Source organism: Pseudorca crassidens, chromosome 17 (assembly GCF_039906515.1).
Source record: "Pseudorca crassidens isolate mPseCra1 chromosome 17, mPseCra1.hap1, whole genome shotgun sequence".
NCBI lineage: Eukaryota > Metazoa > Chordata > Mammalia > Artiodactyla > Delphinidae > Pseudorca > Pseudorca crassidens.
The window spans coordinates 8,386,501-8,410,201 of NC_090312.1; the positions used below are offsets into that span (position 1 = coordinate 8,386,501).

Consider the following 23,701-nt stretch of genomic DNA (forward strand, 5'->3'; position numbering starts at 1 on the left):
TCCTGCTTTTCTAAATCTGCATGGTATATTGGCAGAGGGCAGAAAACTGGTGGGCACCAAAGGGAAGAGATCTTAGAAGGGCAGTGAGAAACATATTTTGTATCTTATCCAGATAAATATGCAAAACTTCTAATGTTTATGGGAAAAGCAGGGGATCACCATTGAAATCCACTACTGTCCTTCCACATGACTTAGAGGGTCCCCAGTGGCACAGGAAGTGGACAACGAGCTGTGCTAAGACCCAGGCGGGAACAGTGACAATATGCCTTTAACATCTGCCTCCTTCCTGCTGACCTCTTGATGACTGTCCTCAGTGTAAGGAAAGAGACTTTATTTAACAGTAAATGTCTCCTTACCGTCTCCATTTTTGCCAAAGAGAATTAGTCTTTTTGCCCCCCTCCCTGTCCACATGTACTATATTTTTTAAATTAATTATTTATTATTTATTTTTGGTTGCACTGGGTCTTTGTTGCTGCGCGCAGGCTTTCTCTAGTTGCGGTGTGTGGGCTTCTCATTGCGATGGCTTCTCTTGTTGTGGAGCACGGGCTCTAGGCACGCGAGTTTCAGTAGTTGCAGCACACGGGCTCAGTAGTTGTGGCTCGCAGGCTCTAGAGCTCAGGCTCAGTAGTTGTGGCACATGGGTTTATTTGCTCTGCGGCATGTGGGATCCTCCCGGACCAGGGCTCGAACCTGTGTCCGCTGCACTGGCAGGCAGATCCTTAGCCACTGCCGCCACCAGGGAAGCCCCACATGTACTTTTATGCCTTCTTATATTGATGGATGTGAATCTATCAGTCTGGTTTCTAACCACTGCTCCGAAACCTATGTCCTCTCTCTGACTTTTAGTAATTCTTCATCTCTTCAGAAATTATTTATTTTGGAAGGAATACAAAACTAGAGTTTATTCATTACCAGATATCAAGATCTAATATGAAACTGTATTAGTTAAGAAACTATGTTAATGGTAAATAAAACTGACCGTGGAACAGAAGTGAGATTCTAAAAACATAGCAACATGTGTACAGTTATCTGATTTACGATAAAGACGACACTTCATTGTAGTAAAGAAAGGATTACCTTAATTGCTTATTCTTTAAGTTCTCATTCAATGCTGTCATCTCAGCGAATCTTCCCCCAGTCTAACATGGTAAGACAGGGGTCCACAAACTTTGTTAATCCTAAATCTCATCTATCCAAAAAATTCTGTGAGTCTGTTTATGTTTTGTAAATAAGTTTATTTGTATAATTTTTTTAGGTTTCACATATAAGTGATATAAGATGATATTTGTCTTTCTCTGACTTACTTCCTTGAAAAGAATAGATACATGTGTATGTATAACTGAATCACTTTGCTGTACACCTGAAACTAACACAACATTGTTAATCTACTATACTCCAATATAAAATAAATTTTTTAAATTCTATTAATTCCCCCAATAGATGCGTATTTATTTACTCCAAATCATATGTAACAACTATTTTATATATATATGTATATATATACATATATATAGGTTGAACAGTATGAAATTGCCAATGTTCCACCTTTTTGACCTATGAAAAGTGGCCATTTCATTTAGTTCAACATAATATGCTATAATAATGCCCAAAATATAAATGGAAAATGAATGATGTAAATATGAAATAAATAATGTTTTAAAAATAATGTCCTTTTACTTTATTTTTTCCTAGTGCAGGGAGACATTTTCTTCACTGAAGCATATTATTATTAATAATGTTCTGCACACTTAGATGTTAAATGTTTTCCTAACTGTGATGGCGTTATGCTCTTTTCAGCTAGTATCTCAAGGCTCACTCTACACTGATTTGTCATTAAGAAGAGTGGCTTTTCAATCCACGTTTCAAATAACTGAGCCATTTTCTCACTGGTTCCTTTTTGGGCATTGTTATCATTATGTTCAAGTTATGATTTCTTTGCAGGGATTTTTTTTTACATCATTTATCCATGGTGCTGAGTTACTCAAAACTACATATAATCTGTGAAGCCTCTTTGTAGGCACACAAATGAAATACATTGGAATAACCTGTAAGCAAATAAATGAGTGGGTGCAACCTTTTTTTTTGGACATGCCTCGAGACTTGCGAGATCTTAGTTCCTTGACCAGGGACTGAACCCAGACCCCGGCAGTGAAAGAGCCGATTCCTAACCACTGACCGCCAAGGAATTCCCCACGGGTGCCGCTTTTAAGTTCCCTAAGCGGAAGATCTGTGCCCTGTCTCTATGATACTGTTACCATTGGATATAAGAACCAAGTCAAAGGCTCAGTGTGAGTCTGCATATTAAATCTATGTAAACCTTAATTTACTTTTTACTTATCCATTAAAAATAAATCTTTTAAAATCCAATGGATTATAGTGTCCTTCAAAAACTACTAATTTAATAGGAATCACAACCTTCATAGTCAAGAGAGACCTGAGATCAGATCTACATACTCATCAACTGGGTGACGATAACTTACTGAAATTTTCTGGGTGTCAGTCTCTTCCTTAGTGAACTGGGATAATCTTGTTGAAAGAGACCTCTCTGGGGAATCTGTTTAGCTCGTAGCTTCTTATCCAATGACTATTTCTCCTGCTGTTCATGAAGCAGACATGTTTATACTCCATCAGCTTTCCTCCCTGGCCAGAACTGATTGAACAGCGGAGGTCCTAGCACACACAGGGCTAATTAGATCTCTTTCCCTGGCATTTAGAACTGGAACATTGTGTTTGGAAACCATGTAGTTGGATGCATATGCCTACTGAGAGTTAAGGTCATTTCACGTCTGGGCTACGAGGCCGCTTACTTGCCATGTGCACAGAGAAACCTGAAAAGCAGGTTTGCGGAGTGAGATGAAGCAGACACGCAGAGCGGGGCAGGGGTGCGACTTGCAGGTAAATGAGCTTCTCCAAATCGAGTTGAAGAAGAATTCTGCGGCCCTCTTACCTTACAATTCATCTGCTTAGCTTTTCGGGGAAAATGATCATTTCTCTAAATGGACTTAACTAGATAAATGTCAGAAATAAAAGACTGAAAGTCTTCCATGGAAAGAGGCAGAAAGCACAAATCATATTTTGGCTCTGTCCACAAATCTCATCATCAGGTACTTCCCCTGCAAGACTATAATTACAGCAGAGTTTACCCTGAGTTGCAGCAAGCCATTAAAAAAGCAATTATTGCCAGCAGCTCTTGTTCTCGGGCTGAAAGTTGAATGGGAAATTTAATAGTTTTATGAAATTTTTTTCCTCTGCTAAACTAGTTCTAAGAAATGGTATAAACTGAATGTGTGTTTATTTTTTAAAGACAAGCTTATCTTAACTGAGTTTTTCATAATTGTGTTATGCTGGTTACATATGAAATGGAAAAGGAGGAAGGGTGCGTTGGAAAGCAAGTCCTTGAGTGTCTAAATTATTTGCGCCTCTACTGGCTTCAGGCCTTTTTTCCATCATCCGGAGATGCCCATAGCACTCAGCATTGCACAGAGGGGTTGCAGAGGCTCTGTTATTGATCAGTACCAAGATATTATAAAACTCAGAATAACGACCAGAGAGCACTGCGTGAAGGGATGTGTGGCCGCTGATGCACGCAGGAGTCTCTGACAGCGTGTGCAACATCTCAGTACATGACAGAGTCTCACGAGAATACCATTTATTCATCATGAACTCTGTGCAATAGTGATGCTAAAAGTATTGCTTATGTTACTCATAAGTATTGCTTATGTTATGTGGGAATCCTTGCAACATTCATAAAGCATGCTAATTTTAAAGATGAGGAAAATTAAGCTGAGAGAGGATAATTAAGTTGTTTAAAGCCATAACATAAGTAGATGGTAGAGTAGGGATCCAGCCCAGGGCTAGTCTGCTGTGAAGCCCAGGGTCTTAACCACTATGCTTTCCTGCCTTTCAGCCGTATAATATTATATTATTATCTGAGTGAATGTATAGGATACCTCACTGAGTCCTAATGTTTGTGAGAATAATAAGTGTTTAAATTGGAAAACTGTTAATAAGGATTTATATAAATTCTTCCTTTTATGGTGCTTTTCTCTTTATTAACAGTGGTCCATGAGTTACAAATTTGGATTAAATTTTTCTGTTAGTTAAAAAAAAAATCCAGTATGTTACACTAATGTTCAATGACACCATAGAAAATATGAGGGTACCATTCCAGACTCCTTCATCCGGGAGTGACAAACTTAATGAGAAAGGGAATTAACTGGAAAGCTACTTGCTGGGTTCACATAATTATAGGATGAGCCACAAGAACTCAAAAGGTTCCAAGGGTATCAGAGACCAGAATTGGAAACTCATCGTTGGACTCACCTTGTCTCTGTCCCTTTCTCAATTCTGTCTTTCCCTAAAAAGATAACTTGGTCATCAAATTGTCCAGGGATTCAACCTTGAAGCTCCAAGGCTCCTGAAAACAAGAAAACAAATTTCCTCAATGGTTGTAGTAGGAAAATCCCAAAGAAAGACTCAGATGGGTCCTGAAATGATCCGAGAGAGGAAGAATAATAGGAGAGGACTCCATCTGGACTTGTGCTCCTATCTGCGGTGATCAAGAGAAGTGATTTCTAATTACCAGAAGGAAAGCACACTGTGTAGTGTATACAATCTAGTTTTTGATCCCCCCCAGCATATTTACAAATACTTGTTAGCATGCATTAAATTCCCAAGATGCTCCCACCTACTGCAATGCAGCTACACTGAGTATAGACAGAATTACTGCTTCCAAGACCACGTCCAGATGTTGCCTACATCCCCAAGTCCAAATGGTTTGCCCTTCTCTCTCTAACTTGTTAGAGCTTACAAAGATTTTGCAGATGTTAGGCTTTTAAGATGACAAATATGACTATTTGCTTCCTGTAGTATACACGTCTGAGGTAAAAGAGAATAGTCAAAATAAGAATCCCATGGAGAAAAAGGAGAAAGAGGAAGTGAAATGCAGTGGCCACAATACTTCAATGCATAGAGATAGCAATGCTCATCCTTTGTTGTCTTGTCTGCAATAGACTAAGTTCCTCATTCAGTCAACGTGGCTGCCACAGGACCTGCCTACTGGGTGAAGTCTCTCACCTAGCATCATTCCTGGCCTTTTCTAAGAGGAGCAGTACTATGAGAATTCCCAATCTGAGGCTGAACCTTTACTTGACATACTTTAATGAGCCTGGGGTTTATTCTAGGGACTAGCAATCCAGGCCTTGTTGTATGATATTTGTTGCCATAAATATCCCTTAAAATCCCAGTCAGCTATCTGACTGTTTCATTTTCTAAAGACTATAGGACTGATGCCAGCAACTATGTCTGGTCATTATGTTTGAAGCAGGACCTTACCCTTTTGACTGCTTATCAATAGACCTGGCATTCTGGCCATCCTCCTTGGCCTCAGAAACTCATCTTTGGTCACAGTTCTCACTGCCCTGATTTTGCTCCTGCTGACTTTATCATGGGGTAGAAAACTTAGTTTTGCAATCCTACAGGATACCTTACTGTCTGACCTTTACCGTTTCGCATTGCTGAGGCCGTCAAGAAAGTGTTTCTTATACCAAGATGGATACAGTTTTCTTTCTGCCTTCAGATGGGCCAATTTGTCTCCTTGTGGTGGAAGTTTACTGAAGACTCAGAAACAGAGCCTACAACCCCATATGCTGACAGTTTTCTACCCAGTCATTCAAGTTCCAGTTTTGGGGGGGCACAAGACTGTGCTCCCAAGATACTACAAGAAACCTGTAGCCAGATGCTGTGCTATCTTGCAACAAAATGTTTGCAGCATCCCTGCCGAGGATGGAAGGAGGGATGACGATTCCCCTATCCTATCTGGACGAAGCCAGTTGCACAATTTGGTTCCGAAAGCTTTTATCCCAACTTCCAGTACAATCCTCATATTAACCAGGGTTCTTTCAATTTGAAATGTAAAAAAAAAAAAAAGTCAGCCTAATGTAAATTAAACAAAACAACCACAACACCCAAAAAACCAAAACCAAAAATTTATTGTAAGAATGCCGACTAGAGGGCTTCCCTGGTGGCGCAGTGGTTGAGAGTCCGCCTGCCGATGCAGGAGACATGGGTTCGTGCCCCGGTCCGGGAAGATCCCACATGCCGTGGAGCGGCTGGACCCGTGGGCCATGGCCACTGAGCCTGCGCGGCCGGAGCCTGTGCTCCGCAACGGGAGAGGCCACAACAGTGAGAGGCCCGCGTACCGCAAAAAAAAAAAAAAAAAAAAAGAATGCCGACTAGAGAATCCCAGGTATATCAGTACAGGGACAAGTGACTTGGTACTGTTGATATCTTTCTGTATGGAGTTCATCACCACTTTTCTTTAGAGATCATCTTTATTCTCATAGGTGTCTCCAGGCGGCAGGGAATGTGCTGTCCGGTGGATTCACCTCCCCGTAGCTCTACCACACGTAAAGTGGTAGATGAATGATGCTGTAACACAATTACGTGCCCCTCACCACAGGCGCACAGAGGCAAGAGTGGGAGAAAACTTACTATTTTGCTTCCCAACTGGACTATGAGATGCTTGAGATCAGACGCTGGGTCACGTTTGCCTTTGTGTCCACATAACTTAGCACAGAGAGAACCTTACGGTAGGTATTTTTAAAATTAGTAAATGTGGAAAGCAATCAGGTAGGAAGGAAGCAAAGGATGAGATTATCTCCTAGGAACTCTTTAGCTCTCCCTTAGGACACTCCTGGTACAGGGGATAAATAGATAAACTCAAATTGTTGGTTAGCAGAGTCTGCAATTGGAGGAGGAGAAGAGAGTAAACCATTCATCTCAAATCATAGCACTTTAGTAATTCCCGTTACTGCCAGGTTCTCCTGTGGCCGCATTTCAGCTGCCAGTTACACCGTGGTATGTCATACGTCAAATGTTCCCTGAAATCTTCTTGCAGTACACTGGTGGTCTGACACGTACTAAGCTTGTCCTTTTCAAAGTTGCCGCTTATGTCAAAGCAATTTAAAAATTGAAGAGCAATTTGGCCGTCATTTCATGCCTCTGTGAGTGGTTCTACCCCCATTATTTACAATCTCTCCAAATTTTAGGAAGAGCTGATTGGGTAGATGTTGGAACCAGAAAAGCTCTGACCTGTAGGAATTGGACAGGATCACTGCAGAACTTTTTGGAGGAAACTCTGCCCAATTTATAAAGTTAATTAATTGGTGAGTATAAAATGAGACTGCCATTCTTATCATGAGAGAGGTAACTGACCTTTCTTTCTCTAACCGATAACAACTGGAGAAGGATGGAAAGTTCTTTGCCTTACATGTGTAGACTCAATTCATTCCTCCATTCAGCGATACTCCCAACATGACGTTTATTTTTTCCAACCAAGGTAAATGTAACCACTTTTGTAACAGGAACCATGGATGGTCATCATTACCTCCTCAACTCCTGTTATGAAATAAGAGGTCAAAAACATTTTCTTTAGAAATAAAAAGGCAGAGTCAGTAGGTAAATTGACTTAAAGACAGCGCAGTGTCATAAATTCCGCACTAGCTTTCCAGGGTTGCCATAACAAAGTACCACAAACTGTGTGGATAAGCACAGGAATTCATTGCCTCACAGTTCTGGAGGCTGGAAGTCTGAAATCAAGGTGTCAAAAGAATTGTCTCCTTCCGAGGGCTGTGAGGGAAGGATCTATTCCAGATCACTCCTCTAGTTTCTGGTTGTTCCTTTGCTTGGGTCCCATGTTCACATGACATCCTCCCTGTGTGCATGTATGTCTCCAAATTTCCCCTATTTATTAGGATATCAGTTGTAATTGGAAGGGCTCAACCTAATGAACTCACTTTAACTTGATTACTTTTGTAAAGACCCTATCTCCAAATAAAGTTGCATTTTAAGTATTGAACATATGAATGTTAGGGAAACACAGCTCAACCCATAAAAAATTCAGAGATAAATAAAAGAAATTTCCTACTGTCAAGAATTTATTCTAGAAGAGAATTTCCTGGCGGTCCAGTAGTTAGGACTTGGCGTTTTCACTGCCAGGGCCCTGGGTTTGATCCCTTGTTGGGGAATTAATATCCTGCAAGCGCACGGCACAGCGAAAAACAACAACAACAACAACAAGAATTTATTCTAGAGACAGTGAGTAAACAGTTGTCCATATTTCAGTGGATTGGGGGTTGGAAGCTGTGATGGGATTTTATGACTGCACAGAGAAACAGGACTTTCCATCTGCACGAAATTGGCCTCATGATGGAAATGACATTTAAGTGACTCTGAAACAATATCCATGACATTATAGACATTTAACAAGTATTTGTGGACTGAGTGAGCACACATTGAAAGATGCGTTTAAATTTGCTAGGAAAACCAACAGAGAGAGGTATTCCACGTACAAGGAAGAGCATGGGCAAAGGCTTAGTGGTGTGAAAGTGTCTGGCAGGATTTTGGGAGAAGAGCAAACACTGAAACCACCCACTCCGAGGCAGCCATGTCCTTCCCATCAGCCTTCTTCAGGACATGCTTCTGTGCCTTTCCTGGGGATTCAGGTGCCACTAACCCCAACCCTTACCTCCCTTGTCTTCTAACATGACATACCCTCTTGGTTTCACTCCTATCACCTTGGAATCTACGGCTCAGTCTTCTCCAAGGGACCCTCCTTCTCTGCTCTACCTGTAACCATCAGCATTCCCGAGGACTTCTCCACTTCACACACATCGCCTGGGTCATTTCAGCCATTTCTTTGGCTTCAGTCATCATCTCAATACAGGGAACTCCAATGCACGTCTCTGATTCGGAGCCCTTTTCCCGTTGTCAGACTTCTATATCCATTTACTAACTGTAATGGTTTGCCAGAGCTTCCATTAAAAAAAATGCCACAGATGAGGTAGCTTAAAAGACAAAAATTTATCTCACAGTTCCAGAGGCTGAAAGTCCAAGATCAAAGTGCTCCCAGACTTGGTCTCGCCTGAGGCCTTTCTCCTTGGTTTTCAGTTGGCCAGCTTCTCGTGTTCTCACATGACGTTTTTCTCTCTGTTCACACACTTTCCTTTTTCTCTGTGTCCACACACTTTCCTGGTTTCTCTTCTTCTTCTTCTAAGGACGCCAGTCATATTGAATTAGGCCCCCCTCTTATAACCTCATTTAACCTGAATTACCTCCCTAAAAACCCTAGCTTTAAATATAGTCACATTTGGGGTTAGGGTTTCGACATACAAATTTTGGGAGAACACAATTCAGTCCTTAACATCTACTGATTATTGTCCTATTTATTTTTAAATTAAAAAATGATGTTGACCTCTCACTCCAGACAGGCACTGGGAGGCAGTGATGGGAATGCCCGATCCCTGTTATAAAAGAAGGTACAGTTGCCTTGGTTGGAAACAATAGACAATTACTTGTGTTGGGAAAAGGATTCTGATGATTAAGAAAGCACACGTAGGGCCCTAACCAAGTCTTGGAGAAAGTTGGGGGCAGAAGTCTTCCCAGAAGAAATGACCTTAAAGCTGAGACCTGAAAGACATTTAGCCAGATGAAGATGGGGATAAAGAGGGTTTCAGCACACATGAAGCGCAAAGGTACATGCACGTGTCCTGGTGTGCAACATGACCGAGCTGGCTAGAGTGCAAAGTGCAAGGGAGCACGTGGGGAGGTATATGGCCGTTCTGCAACTCCTGGCCCAGATCTCAGGGACTGACTCTATTCTAAGCAATGAGGAGCCATGATCTGTTTGGGGCTAAGGGCAGCCATGATTAGATTTGCCTTTTAGAGGGTCCATTGTGTCTGTACGATGGAAAAGTAAATTAGACATGACAAGGAGTCAGAGTTCGGGATCCTTTAGCATGTAATTGAATAATTGCCTTCATAGAAGTGCATGAGATCACTTAGTAAGAGCGTGTGGGGAGGTAGAGGAGTGGAGAAGAGAACAGAAGAAAAGGGAAGAGAAAAAAGGAGAGAAGGGAGAGAAGAGGAGAGAGCTCACAACAAAACCCTAGAGATGATGATCAAATGCTGCCGGATGATGAGCTACAGACGGTGACTGACATCGGAAGAGTCAGAGAGATAGAAAGAGAAAAGCACAGTGTGGTTCAGGCAACCTAAAGGGAAAAGATATTCCAATAATTGGGGACGCTGAGTACCTTTAGTAGAGTGATGAACGTACAAACCAGGCTACATTCCACTGAGGAGACAGCGGGAGTTGCCTCAATAGAGACCAGAAGCACAGCTAACTTTTGGGGAAGGCTGATGGTAAAGGAGAAGCGAGCTAGGGAAATAAAGAGGAGGACGGAGACATGGCTATCCGTCAGACAGCAAAACACACCCTAGGTGCCCATGTGGTCTTTGCATTTCTCCTTCCCGTCCTCCCAGAGAATTGCCCCACTGACCCCAGAACCCTGAGAGGTATCCTGGGCCCCTCCCTCTCACCCACTCCCTCCACATTCAATCAGTGACCAAGTCCCAAAGCAGGAACATTAGACAAGGGTGGATGGAACAAGGGAAAATATTTTTAACTAGGGCTCGAATCTTGACCGTACCACTGACTATGTGGCCTTGGGCAACTGTTGACCCTGTCTGAGTCTCAGTCTCTATAAGATCAAGCTAAAGATGTTTATCTTAGGTACAAGGATTATTATAACTGATAAATGGACGGCAGTAAGCCAACTGCGAGGCAGTTAATTGCATACTATTATTACTTTGCTTCCCACTTCTGTAATTTCTTCTTTCCAGCGCCACTGCTACCATGGATTTTGGACTCATCTTATCTCAGAGACGTCAAGTAATTTGTTCAAGGTCACACAGTCAGCAGGGAGTAGACCCAGAATTAAAAGGCAGTTCTGTCTACTCAAGATTCAGCCGGGTACCATTTTTCCCGGGGGGTGCGGGTGGTGGCTGGCGCTAGGGTCAGAGCCATGACACTACACATCAGCATTCTGGCTGCTCTGAGGAAGGGAGGCAGCCCATCTCCCTGCAGGGCTCTAAGAACTCACTGCTTTCCAGCTTGTTTCTGGACTCTTCCCAAAAGAGATTGTGGAAATAAAAACACTGCGAATTCACAGCGGGTAGAATGTCAACTGTTTTCTTTCAGCTTCAAGAGCTTTACATTCTCCACTTTGCGTCTAATCATTATTAAAAGCAAACAAGTGTGTTGACCATTCTGTGTGCACTTTCTCAAGCGGCAAATGAATCTTGGTTATCCATCCCCTTTGCCATTACTGATGCAGCTGCCTGGGTGCCAGGAAAGAAATTGGGTTTTCTTCTTGTCAAAGTCGTGTTTGTTCACTTGCTTCTGACCTCTGCTATATCCTTCCCCACCGAGGAACAGATGCTCCCGTGCTCAGCAGCAGCTGAGGGGTGAGAAGGTGACGCCAGCCAGGAGACTGTCCTCCGTGTCTCAAGCTTGTCTTCAACTGAAGTTCATCCTCATCTATTCCAGGTTCTGCTTCAGTCACGACACAGCCTCCTGTTCACAAGACCGGTTCACAGAGAGGGTTTCTGAAAGCTTTTGGCCCAAGCCAAGCAAAGTAGGGGCGATATATTTGAGAATTTTGTCCCACCTGAAGTCACGTAGTTATGCTGAGATAGTGTTTTGAGCTTGAGCCTGTATATTTGTTGCTGGAATCCAAATGAAAAATTAAGCAAATGAGAGACCCCAGAAAGTCTTCCCCTTCCTCTTCCCCTCCCCCTCCTCCTCCTTTGTTATCTCCATCTTCTCCTTCATTTTTGCCATCATCAGGAAAAGCATACTTTTCTTATCTGTTCTAATTGATTCATTGTGTCTCTCCTTCCACTACACTCTAAGTTCCTTGAGGGTAGAGGGCAAAACTGTCTTATTCATCCATGTATTCCTTGCACAAATATTAGAAACTGAATGAATATTTGTTAAGTGAATTAACAGATGGGCTTTTGAAAGTCAATGAGATTAAGACAACTAGGATAACTGAATTAACCTTTGTAAGCTGGTTTTTGTGTCATGGCTGGGTTACAGCCCTGTGAAGAGACAGCCTCTGTGTGATGTAAAGCAGGTAGACATTACAATCAGAATGCTCTCTCAAATCTATCTCTTCCTTTACTGCTGTTCTGACTTGGGATAAATGGTCCATCTTCTTTTTTAAAATATGGGTCTGATGAGATGATTGCATAAAGTAGCCAGTTTCTGGCATGTAGTGGTTTTTCCATCAGTACGATTTCCTTTTGCCAGGTGTAATGATGTTTCCCTTTAATTGGCAGTTATGCCCATCATCTCTTCTGCGGGTGCTGCCAGAAAGCTCAGGTCTGAAGCACGCTCTGGGCTTCTGTTTCTAAGGCCAGTCCGTTATTTTCTAGTGCTCATTTTTATCTTATTTGAATAGACTCATTGTAGCTGGAATGTTTACTCTAAGCAGCTTCACACCGCTTTGGAAGGCGCTCATTGTTTGGTATAATGTGTGTGAATGTAACTGCTCATCATTATTCATCCCTGCTTGTGCAATTTTAGTATTATACAATACAGCCAAAAGACAGAATGTTCCCATCATTTCATCACTTCGATGAAGGGAGGAATCAGCTGGGAATGGAAGCTCCTGGTACTGTTGGTTTCCCCTTTGCTATCAGCTGATGGGCAGCAGGCTTGACAAAGTCCACAAGCTGAACCGGAAAACCTCTTGCGGCAAGAAACCTCAGATGGTAAGCCTACACCTTCAGCCAAGCCGGCCTTTGGTGGGATTCTCCCCCCAATATTTTCCCAACCCTATTTCTTCTTGCCGCTGTTTACTGTGCCAGCTCTAGCTCGGCTTTGCTCTTTGCGTCTTCCGCCCTATACGTGGCAATGGACTTTGGTTTTACATCTGGATTAGAATTAATAGGAGGCAGTGCTCTTGCGTTGCTACCTGCCGGCAGCATCCTGACGTCCACAACAGACCGTAAGATGAAGAGTTTCTGGACTTATCTTGGTGTCTGAGCATGCAACCATAAAGAGTGCTTTTTTCCTATTTAGTAGCACTTTTATTTAAAAGGCATATCTCTGTGCTGCATTCAACCCAAGAAGTCCAAGTTGGTAGCACTTCAGATAAGTTTTTGGAGCAGGGCAGATTATAAATCACTTTACATACAAGGATAATAATAAGATCCCCCCATTCCTAACAAATCTTTTTGTCTCTCCCTCCCTCCCTCTCTCCCTTCCTGTGTATTCACATAATGGGAGGAATTAAGTCATCATTTCTGATACAACAACATATTTATTTCCTTACAACTTTTCCTAGTAGGACACGGTTCCTCTTTAAGGTTGGAATCACACTGTCTTCTGCCCCATTTTAGAGAAGAGTCTTCGTCTTTTGATTCAACAGATCCTCATTATATGAGAAAAAGGCAAGGGATTAGGCTGCCCTGAAACCTCTAGGAGGTCATTGGGTCTATCCACTATGGTGACCTGGAGCCATTTTTTCTTTTTTTTAGAAATTTATTTATTTTAGTTGTTTACTTATTTTTGTTTGCGTTGGGTCTTCACTGTGGCGCACAGGCTTTCTCTAGTTGCGGTGATCGGGGGCCACTCTTTGTTGCGGTACGTGGACTTCTCATTACGGTGGCTTCTCTTGTTTTGGAGCACGGGGTCTAGGCGCGTAGTCTTCAGTAGCTGTGGCACGCAGGCTCAGTAGTTGTGGCTCGCGGGCTGTGGAGCGCAGGCTCAGTAGCTGTGGCACACGGACTTAGTCGCTCCATGGCCTGTGGGATCCTTCTGGACCAGGGCTCGAACCCGTGTCCCCGGCATTGGCAGGCGGATTCTCAACCACTGAGCCACCAGAGAAGTTCCCCGGAGTCATCTTTAATGGCTTCTGTCAAGTGACCTTGGCCAATTCACCTTACCTCTCTGACCTTCAGTTTTCATCTGATAAACAAGAGAAAATAGTACCTTCATTGTGGGTTCAAAGAGGATTAAACGAGATGATGTATATAAAATAGTGCAATGCCTGGATCACTAGTAATCAAAGGTTATTAGTATTTTTAGATTATTGAGACAATTTGTGTTTGGGTAACAGTGGCAAATTACATGTGAGTGGGGAGTAACCTGCTAATACACTATGGTGCAAGGGAAAGACTTGGATGGTTCAACTTTTTTAATGGATTTCCTTTTATTCAAAATCTAAGTGAGTATTCTCCACCTCCTTATTTTTCTCTCTTCCTCCCATTTATGTTACATGAAATGATACTTGATCTCGCCATGCAAGACTGATTTCCCTACTGAGGCCAGTGTGGAGGGAAGACTGCCTGCTATGTAACGAGATCTGTGCCAGGCACTCTCACCCGTGACACGGCATCTCTCCTGCTGTCTAGAATACTATATTGCATTGATTTTCTCATGTGTCTGAATTTCTCTCAAGTACTTTGAGTGTCTCGAGGTGTGGAAGCTATGGACCCTGTCCCATTAATTTCTGTATTTCCAGCACTTATTCTTACGCTCATTCAGGCCAGGGCTGTAGTCAGCTGAAATTTACCTATAGTTTTTTGTTTATTTGTTTTTTTTTAATTTTTTTTAAATTTATTTTTCACATTGGAGTATATTTGATTTACAATGTTGTGTTAGTTTCAGATGTACAGCCAAGTAATTTACTTATACATATACGTGTATCTATTCTTTTTCAGATTCTTTTCCCATATAGGTTATTACAGAGTATTGAGTAGAGTTTCTTAGCTATACAGTAGGTCCTTGTTGATTATCTGTTTTATATATAGTAGTGTGTATGTGTTGTTTTTTAATGGGCAGCATCTATTCTGATTGGGCAGTGCCCGTATTTTACTAGTTTTTAAATATTTAAAACACTGCTACTGGTTAGGTATCCAGGAGGGTTGAATGAATATATTTTATCCTCATAGTACAAATGAAGTTAATATTATTACCTCAATTTGCAGATAAGGAAATTGAGCCTCAAAGAGGACATGCAATTCCACCTTCTTTCAGAGTATGGGAGGGAGTCAGGATTAGAAATCTGTTTTGTTTATTCCCAAGTCAGAATGATTTCTCTATTTTGTGTTGCCTGCTATGAATCTGTAATTTCTTAAACAGTCTAGTATTGAATACTTGGAGCATTTCATAACTCAAGCCTTATTTTTGTTTTGTTTTGTTTTGTTTTTTTCCGGTACGCGGGCCTCTCACTGTTGTGGCCTCTCCTGTTGAAGAGCACAGGCTCTGGACACGCAGGCTCAGTGGCCATGGCTCACGGGCCCAGCCGCTCCGCAGCATGTGGGATCTTCCCGGACCGGGGCACGAACCCGTGTCCCCTGCATCGGAAGGTGGACTCTCAACCACTGCGCCACCAGGGAAGCCCTATGAATCTTTAATTTCTTAAACAGTCTGGTATTGAATACTTGAAGCATTTCATAACTCAAGCCTTATTTTTAAACTCTCCATCATCCAGGAAAGAAAAGCCAAATGGATCTGTTGTGTATAGAATCTATTTCACATCTTGCTTCCTGCCAGTCGGGCAGGAGCCAGACTTCAAAGGTGTGTTTAAGCAAAACACACCCTAATCCATCAAGTGGAAGGCGATCATCTACAGCTGGTAAATCACACAATCAATAATCCAAATGAAATTAACCCTTGCCTCCTTTTAAAGTCCTGTGCTGAAAGATCTGCTTGTATCCACTGTGAAATACACGGGCTTGAACTGTGAGAAAATAAATGCCTGTTTTGCAAGCCACTCAGTCTGTGGTATTTTGCTCTGTCAGGCCGAGCTGACCAATACACAGTGGAAACAACTTTTTCGAAGAGAAGCGGGGTTAAGTCAAGACCAAGAAAAGCACAGCTGACCTAGAACATAGGTATTGGCTAAAAGTGGCTGGTTATCAGATTACATATTTTATGCTCTACAATAAATATTGTTTATCAGCTAATACTTATGGGGCCCCAATTAATGTACTTAATCCTATAAATGGAGAGGGCAAAACATGTCTTTCAGAAAATGCCAGCGTTGATTGAAATTTTTGGTATGTTTATGAGCAGATCAATTCCCTTTAGTTCTCATCTTCTTTTTCTGTAAAATCACAGGCGTCGATAAGAAGACCTTCAAAGTTTTATACATAGCTGGGACTTTTGGGAGGGCTGTTCTTTCTACGCGGGCCTCTCCCTGCTGTGGCCTCTCCCGTTGCGGAGCACAGGCTCCGGACGCGCAGGCTCAGCGGCCATGGCTCACGGGCCCAGCCGCTCCGCGGCATGTGGGATCTTCCCGGACCGGGGCATGAACCCATGTCTCCTGCATCGGCAGGCGGACTCTCAACCACTGCGCCACCAGGGAAGCCCTATATACTCAATGTTTATTGTTGAGAAGTATGAGGAAGTTTGAATCTCAACCTACGTGTCAATAAGGCAGGAAGGTCTGAGGATGATCCCAGCATCCGTATGCTTTAACGTTTCTCAGGTTATTGCAATGGGTAGTCAGAGTTCTCACACATAGTCAAAATCCTCTACCTCCTAAGAAAACCACGCTCTTTTCAGCTGTGGGCTTTTGCATATGATCCCCCTCTGCTTGAAATGCCCTTCTCTCTGCTGTGTTCAAGTTTTTTTTTCCATGTTCCAAATTTCCTTTTGACACCACCTAATTTAGGCAGTGGCTCTCTCTTCCTGGCCCAGAGAACTGGTTCTCAGTTAAGATACTACAGCACTAGCCTCAGAGTTGGGTAGAAAACATGCTACATGCCTCTTCCATCTCCAGCCCCTGGCATGGAAGCGCACAGGCATCGAGCATTGGCAAATAAACGGCTACTTGACTTTAGATGAAATACTGAACTCTCCGAGTATGTTGGCCCATCTAGAAAGAACTCTTCCAACTTTGACATCCAGGAATTCAACCTGAGTACATGTGCATATCCCAACATAAAAGCACATAGTGTGAAAAATTCAACTACATTTTTAGAACATTTTTAATTAAAATGCTGTTAAGGGACTTCTCTGGTGGTGCAGTGGTTAAGAATCCGCCTGCCAGTGCAGGGGACACGGGTTCGAGCCCTGGTCCGGGAAGATCCCACATGCCGCGGAGCAACTAAGCCCATGCGCCACAACTACTGAGCCCGCGAGCCAAAACTACCGAAGCCCGTACACCTAGAGCCCATGCTCCGCAACAAGAAAAGCCACCGCAATGAGAAGCCTGCGCACTGCAATGAAGAGTAGCCCCCGCTCACTGCAACTAGAGAAAGGCCGTGCGTGGCAACGAAGACCCAACGCAGCCATAAATAAATAAATAAGTAAATAAAAATGCTGTTAACATGCAAAAACAACAGAAGAAACTCAAATCTATTTGGGTGCTGGCAGCAAGGGGACAATGAAAGACACCTGCCTTTAGATGGGGTTCTCAGATTAAGACAAATAAAGCTGTCTTCTTCCAGACATGGACTCTCTCCCAACTGTTGGATGAAAGAGCCACAGGGCTTTTGCTGGTGTTGTGTTGTCTTCACATCGTTTTGCCTCACATCTTCCTCACTAGCAGTAAAGAGCATTTACTGTCTGTAATTATTTAACTAGGCGTCTACTCTTGTCGACAAACTAAAAGTCAAGTCATTTATGATTCAAATATATTGTAGTTAATGGGATAAGCAGGAAATCAGGAACTCTACAGAGCCACTCAGTTACCATAATGAATTCTGCTGATTAAAAATCCCTATAACACAGCTGTTCATATCTTTTGTGTGTGTCTGCTCTGTGAACTGATCTTAAACTTTCTCCTTTGCCTTCCAGTGATAAAGGACATCTAGGGGGTATATATGTGGTGATACCAGGGTCATATTTGCCAGTCATAAAATGTCAAATATCAGAGAACACATTGTCTGCACCTTTACCTCCTAGACTTTCACAAAGAAAAGAATTAGTTAAGGGCTTTTTACCAAGGATTCCCCATCCAGTGCTCATCTAAGCACACTGGTATTTATGGCAAGTTCTCCTCCCTCATCCTAAGAGGGTCACTATCTCTCAGCTGTTCCCCAGACCTTCAGAGAAAGAGCTGTCAGTCCTCCAACCCTGGTGTAAGCCCATGCTCTCTCCACACTCCCTTCTCTAACTACATTCTTTAACCACATCTTTTAACTACACTTGCCCTCCAACACTTCCTTTCTCTGGCTCTGTGGTCTCTGTTTTTCTACTAGTCCCTTTCTCGCTGTATGCAAAAATATATGTTTTCTTCCCCAACATATTTTACAAAATTATGTTTTGTAAAATAAACAAAACCGCCTTCTCTTGATTATAGAATAGCTATGGAAAAATTGCAGAGACTTCCACTACACCATTCAAGGTAGAGCAGCATAGTCTGAAGTAACAACACAAAAATCTCCATGGCTGATCACAAAGTAATAAGTGGTGATCCAGGAGCTACTCCAGGGCAGTCGTCCTCCATGACGTCTCAGCCTCCACATCCGATGCAACACATTCATCAGCTGTCACCACTGCGGCAGAGGAAGCTGGAGAGTTAAACACTGGTAGTTAAACTTCCACCCAGAAGCGACCCGCAGCCTATTTCTGCTCTTGTTGCACTGGCCAAAGTGAGTTGCATGGCCTCGCCAAGGGGCAGGGACTACACTTTTCCCAGATGACCTGATGGCGGCTGGGGGTGGATTCCTGGGACTGAAGGTGCCTCGTATCCAAAAACCAGGATAGTCTCAAGCAAACCAGAATCATTAGTCACCCTGGGAAAAACGGGTATTGGTGAATAGTAGTCTGCCACACTCACTATGCAAGATGCCTAAACTTTCTGAGTCTCAGTGACCTTGTGTGACAAATGAAAATACTGCTCTCACAAGTTGGTAGTGATGGTTAAAAGATATCATGTTGATTTAGTCAGAATTCTCCAGAGACGCAGAACCGGGAGAGTGAAAGAGAGAAGAGATGTGTCGGGGAGATTTTAAGGAACTGGCTCACACAATTGTGGGTCCTGACAAGTCCAAAGTTGGCAGGGCAGGCTGGAATTTCTGGTAAGAGCCCATGCTTTTGATATTGCAAGCTTGAGTTGGAAGGCAGAAGTCTTTCCTCAGTCTTTTCTCTTAAGGCCTTCAACTCATTGAATGAAGCCCACCTACTATAGGAAAGCTAATCTGCTTTACTCAAAATCTTCCAATTTAAATGTTAATTACCTCTGAAAAATACATTCCTGGCAACTCTACACTGCTGTTTAATCAATCAACGTAGCCTAGCCAAGCTGACATATAAAATTAACCATCACACAGCATGCAGTATTCCTAACGTAGTGCCAGCTTCTACTAAGTGTCCAGTAAATGTTAGAGTTTTTTCTTGACTTTCTTTTCAAAGCTTTATGAATTTCTTTCAATATAGACAGATACTGAATTTTTAAAAAGAACTCAACATCATCAGACAAAACTATTGTTGAATGATATTTCAGGATATAAAAATTTGCCTGGCTGACTATGGTTATTTGAGAGGACATTTGCTTAAACTGTATGATTGACATGTACATTTAACAAACTTTGATCAAACACCCACTATGTACTTAGAACTCTTCAGGGCACTGAGACTACAAATAAAAAAGGCAGCCTACCGTCATCAGAGATCCCAAGTCCAGCGAGGATGACTAATAGAGAAATACAATTCAGTGGGGTGGGTCTTGTCAAAGCATAGGTGTAAGACAACATGTAAATACTCTGGTGGGAGAAACAATGTCGGAGGCTCAGGAATAGCTGCTTGGATGTACGGCTTTTATGCTGACAGGCAGCCGATAGTTAAACAGCCGACTGATCACCGACCATTGCATGGCCATAAGGAGGAAGAAGGGAAGAACATTCCTAGTGTAGACTAGTAATGGTGAGACACGCACAGGGCCTGGAGAACAGAATGAACAGAACATTATCTTTCAAAATCACATTGGACCTTCTCTCCCACCTATTTAGGAGCCTCTAGGCTGTCCTCTGCCTGTAGGCTGCAGTTGAGTGTCTTAGCATGGCTGCCAGGTCCTTCACAAATGCAGTCCTCTGAACATTCCTGTAATGATCTCTGAGCTTTCCTGCACACCATTTACCTGCTGAGGACAGCATGCTAATTCTTCTTCCTGCAGTACTCAGCTCATCCTCTAAACAATTATTTTTCCCTCTGAGCCACAACATGACCCCACACAAATTTCTATGGTGGCACGTAATACTTTGTAATGTAATTATTTATGTATGTTGATGTCTTTGCCCCATAGAATGAGGGCTCTTTTAGGGAAGGAGTCATGTTTTATGCACTGCTGCATCATAGGGTCTAGACCTGTGGCCAGCATTTACTGGAAACTCAGTATATGCTGATGGAATTAATAAATTACAAATGAAATCCAGGAGCTAAATGCATAGCTATTGCTGATTAGATGCAAATGTATTGCAGGTTAAATTAAATATCTGTGACTATTTTAGAGTTAGTATTTTTCATGACATCAGTGTCAAAACTGGTAATGATTCTGAAAAAGACAAATGTGTTGAAATATTTATCTTGAGGTTCTAAAGAAAATCGTGTTTTCTAATTATGCAAATCCAGAATGTTGAGTCCCAAACAGTAGACCATTGCCTTTCAGATTAGTGACAAGGATGAAAATAAAACTTAGCTATAGTTTAAAAGCACTTGAAAATAGATCTCAAATAAATACAGCTATAGCACGAGCTGGGAAGGACCAAGAAATATTCTTTTTAAAAATAAATATTCCTTTATTTCTGGAATAAAATTTATTCTTTAAATTAAAAAAAAAATTCTTGAACAGATTTGCTACAAGTTTGCCTTCTTCTCCTTCTGCTTCTCTTTCTCCTTCTTCTTCTTCTTTCAAAAAGCAACTTTTGGTTATTAATTTTCTTTATACTTTTTGTTTATTCCTCACATTAATTTTTGCTCATATCTTTACCATTTTCTTCTTCTGCATCCTTTAGATTTTGTCTTTCTCTGGCATTTTTTTTCCTATGGAAGTATACCATGCATACAGAAAAGTGCATAAATTATTAAGGCAAGGTGGATGAATTTTCAAAAAATGAAGATATGCTAATAACCACAACAAACATAGATCAGGAAATAGAACCAGACCATCACCAGCCCCAGAAATTGCCCTTGTACCTCCTCTCAATCACTCTTTTTCCTCCTCTGTAAAAGTAACCACCATCTTGACTTCTTGCAACACAAGTTAGTTTTGCCTATTTTTGTAAAATATGTTGGTAGAATCATAAAGACCACGCTCCTTGGGCTTCCCTGATGGTGCAGTGGTTGAGAGTCCACCTGCCGATGCAGGGGACACGGGTTCGTGCCCCGGTCCATGAAGATCCCACGTGCAGTGGAGCGGCTGGGCCCGTGAGCCATGGCTGCTGAGCCTGCGCGTCCGGAGCCCCTGCTCCGCAACGGGAGAGGCCACAGCAGTGAGAGGCCTGCATACCGCAAAAAAAAAAAAAAAAAAAAAAAAAAAAATATATATATATATATATTTTTTTTTTTTTTTTTTTTTTCAGGCTCCCCTGGTGGTGCAGTGGTTAAGAATCCGCCTGCCAATGCAGGAGACACGAATTGGAGCCCCCGGTCCGGGAAAACCCCACATGCTGCAGAGCAGCTAAGCCCGTGCACCACAACTACTGAGCCTGCACTCTAGAGTCCGTGAGCCACAACTACTGAGCCTGCGTGCCACAACTACTGAAGCCCACGTGCCTAGATCCCATGCTCCACAGCAAGAGAAACCACTGCAATGAGAAGCCCACGCACTGCAATGAAGAGTAGCCCCCGCTCGCCGCAATTAGAGAAAGCCCACGCGCAGCAACGAAGACCCAATGCAGCCAAAAATAAATAAATATTAATTTAAAAAATATTTTTTTCATCACTGATTTTGGAGTAAATTGTTGTCAGAGAATGTGCTATCAAATTATGGTCCAGGGACTGGTACCATTGTCAGCAGGTAAGAGTTAGAAATGTAAGTTAAAAAGCTGCACCTCAGGTCTACTGAATCAGAATCTCTAGGGATTGAGGCAGATATCTTGTGTTTTAACAAGTTTAGTAGATGATTTTTTTTCACAATAAACGTTGAGAAACACTGGTGTATATAATAGTGATTATTTGAATTTCTTAAGACTATAAGACTCCTTTTGTGACTTAGTATATGGTCAACTTTCGGAGAGACATGTGTACATTAAAAATAAAACCTGTTAGTTTCTATTTGTTGGGTATAAAATTTTACATTACATTAATTTTATTGTTCACATAGTTTACATACTTTCCAGCTCTTCAGTGTTCTTGACCTGTTTCTTTATGGAAGCATTAAAAAATCATGGTTCTTCAAATGTAAAACAGATAGCTAGTGGGAAGCAGCCGCATAGCACAGGGAGATCAGCTCGGTGCTTTGTGACCACCTACAGGGGTGGGATAGGGAGGGTGGGAGGGAGACGCAAGAGGGAGGGCATATGGGGATATATGTGTACATATAGCTGATTCACTTTGTTATACAACAGAAGCTAACACACAATTGTAAAGCAATTATACTCCAATAAAGATGTAAAAAAAAATCATGGTTCTTTATTTCTTCTGCTATATTTTTAATTCATTTAAGCAATGTTAACTGATGTCCACTATGTGTCAAATACTGGTCTTGTAATTTTCAGTATTAAGGAGTGAACATCTTCACTCTTATTGACGCTATTTGCTTTAAATTCAACTTTAAAAATAGTGGTATGCCTATGTCTACATCCCATTGCTTAGAATATGGACACAGTTTTTTACCTGTAGTTCTAACTTGTCTCTAGTTTTATTTTAGGTGTGTCTCTCGTGATCAATATGAATTAGATCAGGCAGTCAGGCAGGAAGAATGCCCCTTTATTCAGGGAAGGCTCAGCCCTTTTTTTCTATTCAGACCTTTAACTGATTGGATGAGTCCTACCCACATTAAGGAGGGCAACCTCCTTTACTCAGTATATTAATTTAAATGTTAAACATCCAAAACTATCCTCACAGAAACACCAGAGTAATATTTGATCAAATATATGTGCACCCCATGGTCCAGCCAAGTTGACATAAAATTAACCATCAAAGTTAGACATCTAACAATAGGGCTCCAAACTTTATAAAGCAAAAGATGGTAATACTAAAGTTAAAAATATACATATCTATAATGATAGCTGGAGATGTTATCGCCCTTTTCTCTGTATTTTGTACAATAAGTAGATAAGGGTCTCAGTATACTCATCCAGGGAATTTTGATAAGGTATTATACTTCTGATAAGGTATTATACTTTTCAGTGCTAGATTTTCCATTTGGCTCTTTTCTATAATGTTCATTTTCCTGCTAAGATTCCCCACCCATTTACTCACATGTTCACCCTTTCCATGAACATAACGTCAATAGCTGTTTCAGTATTCTTGTCTGTTAATTCCATCGTCTGAATTATCTCAGAACTCTTTCTATTGACTACTTTATGTTTTGATTCTGGGTCACATTTTCCCACTTCTTGACATTTGTAGTATATATTTTTAACTGTATATTTGACCTTGTGATTACATCATCCAGGTGTCTAATCCATGTGGATTATGTTCCAACAAGGATATTTGTATATGAGAATCAGAAAGTTTCAGATGTTTGCTCAAACCCTCATAACAAAGATACCCCAGAGACCAACTTCACCCTCAAATCTATTTACTTTTTCACCCAAGCAATGACCCTTAAGGACATCAATATACTGGAAGTTGTTAACGTATGCCTTATGCTGTTGTTGTAAAGATACACACTGATGACATATATGTCCCCAAATGGTTGTCAAAATGATTTTTCTCAAATATTCTCTTTCAGTA

General features: G+C 41.7%; 1 long non-coding RNA gene across 6 annotated transcripts in view; it reads left to right on the forward strand.

Moving 5' to 3' along the window:
• The first annotated feature begins 12,391 nt into the window (after window positions 1-12,391).
• LOC137209808 (uncharacterized) overlaps window positions 12,392-23,701 on the forward strand; it is a 41,760-nt gene continuing 30,450 nt past the window's right edge. For 5 of the 6 annotated variants that reach the window (XR_010936109.1, XR_010936111.1, XR_010936112.1 and 2 more), the window contains exon 1: window positions 12,392-12,618. This is a non-coding gene — a long non-coding RNA (uncharacterized lncRNA). Of the gene's footprint in view, window positions 12,619-21,381; window positions 21,819-23,701 lie in introns of all 6 variants that reach the window. The other variant, XR_010936110.1, reaches the window with a different exon arrangement.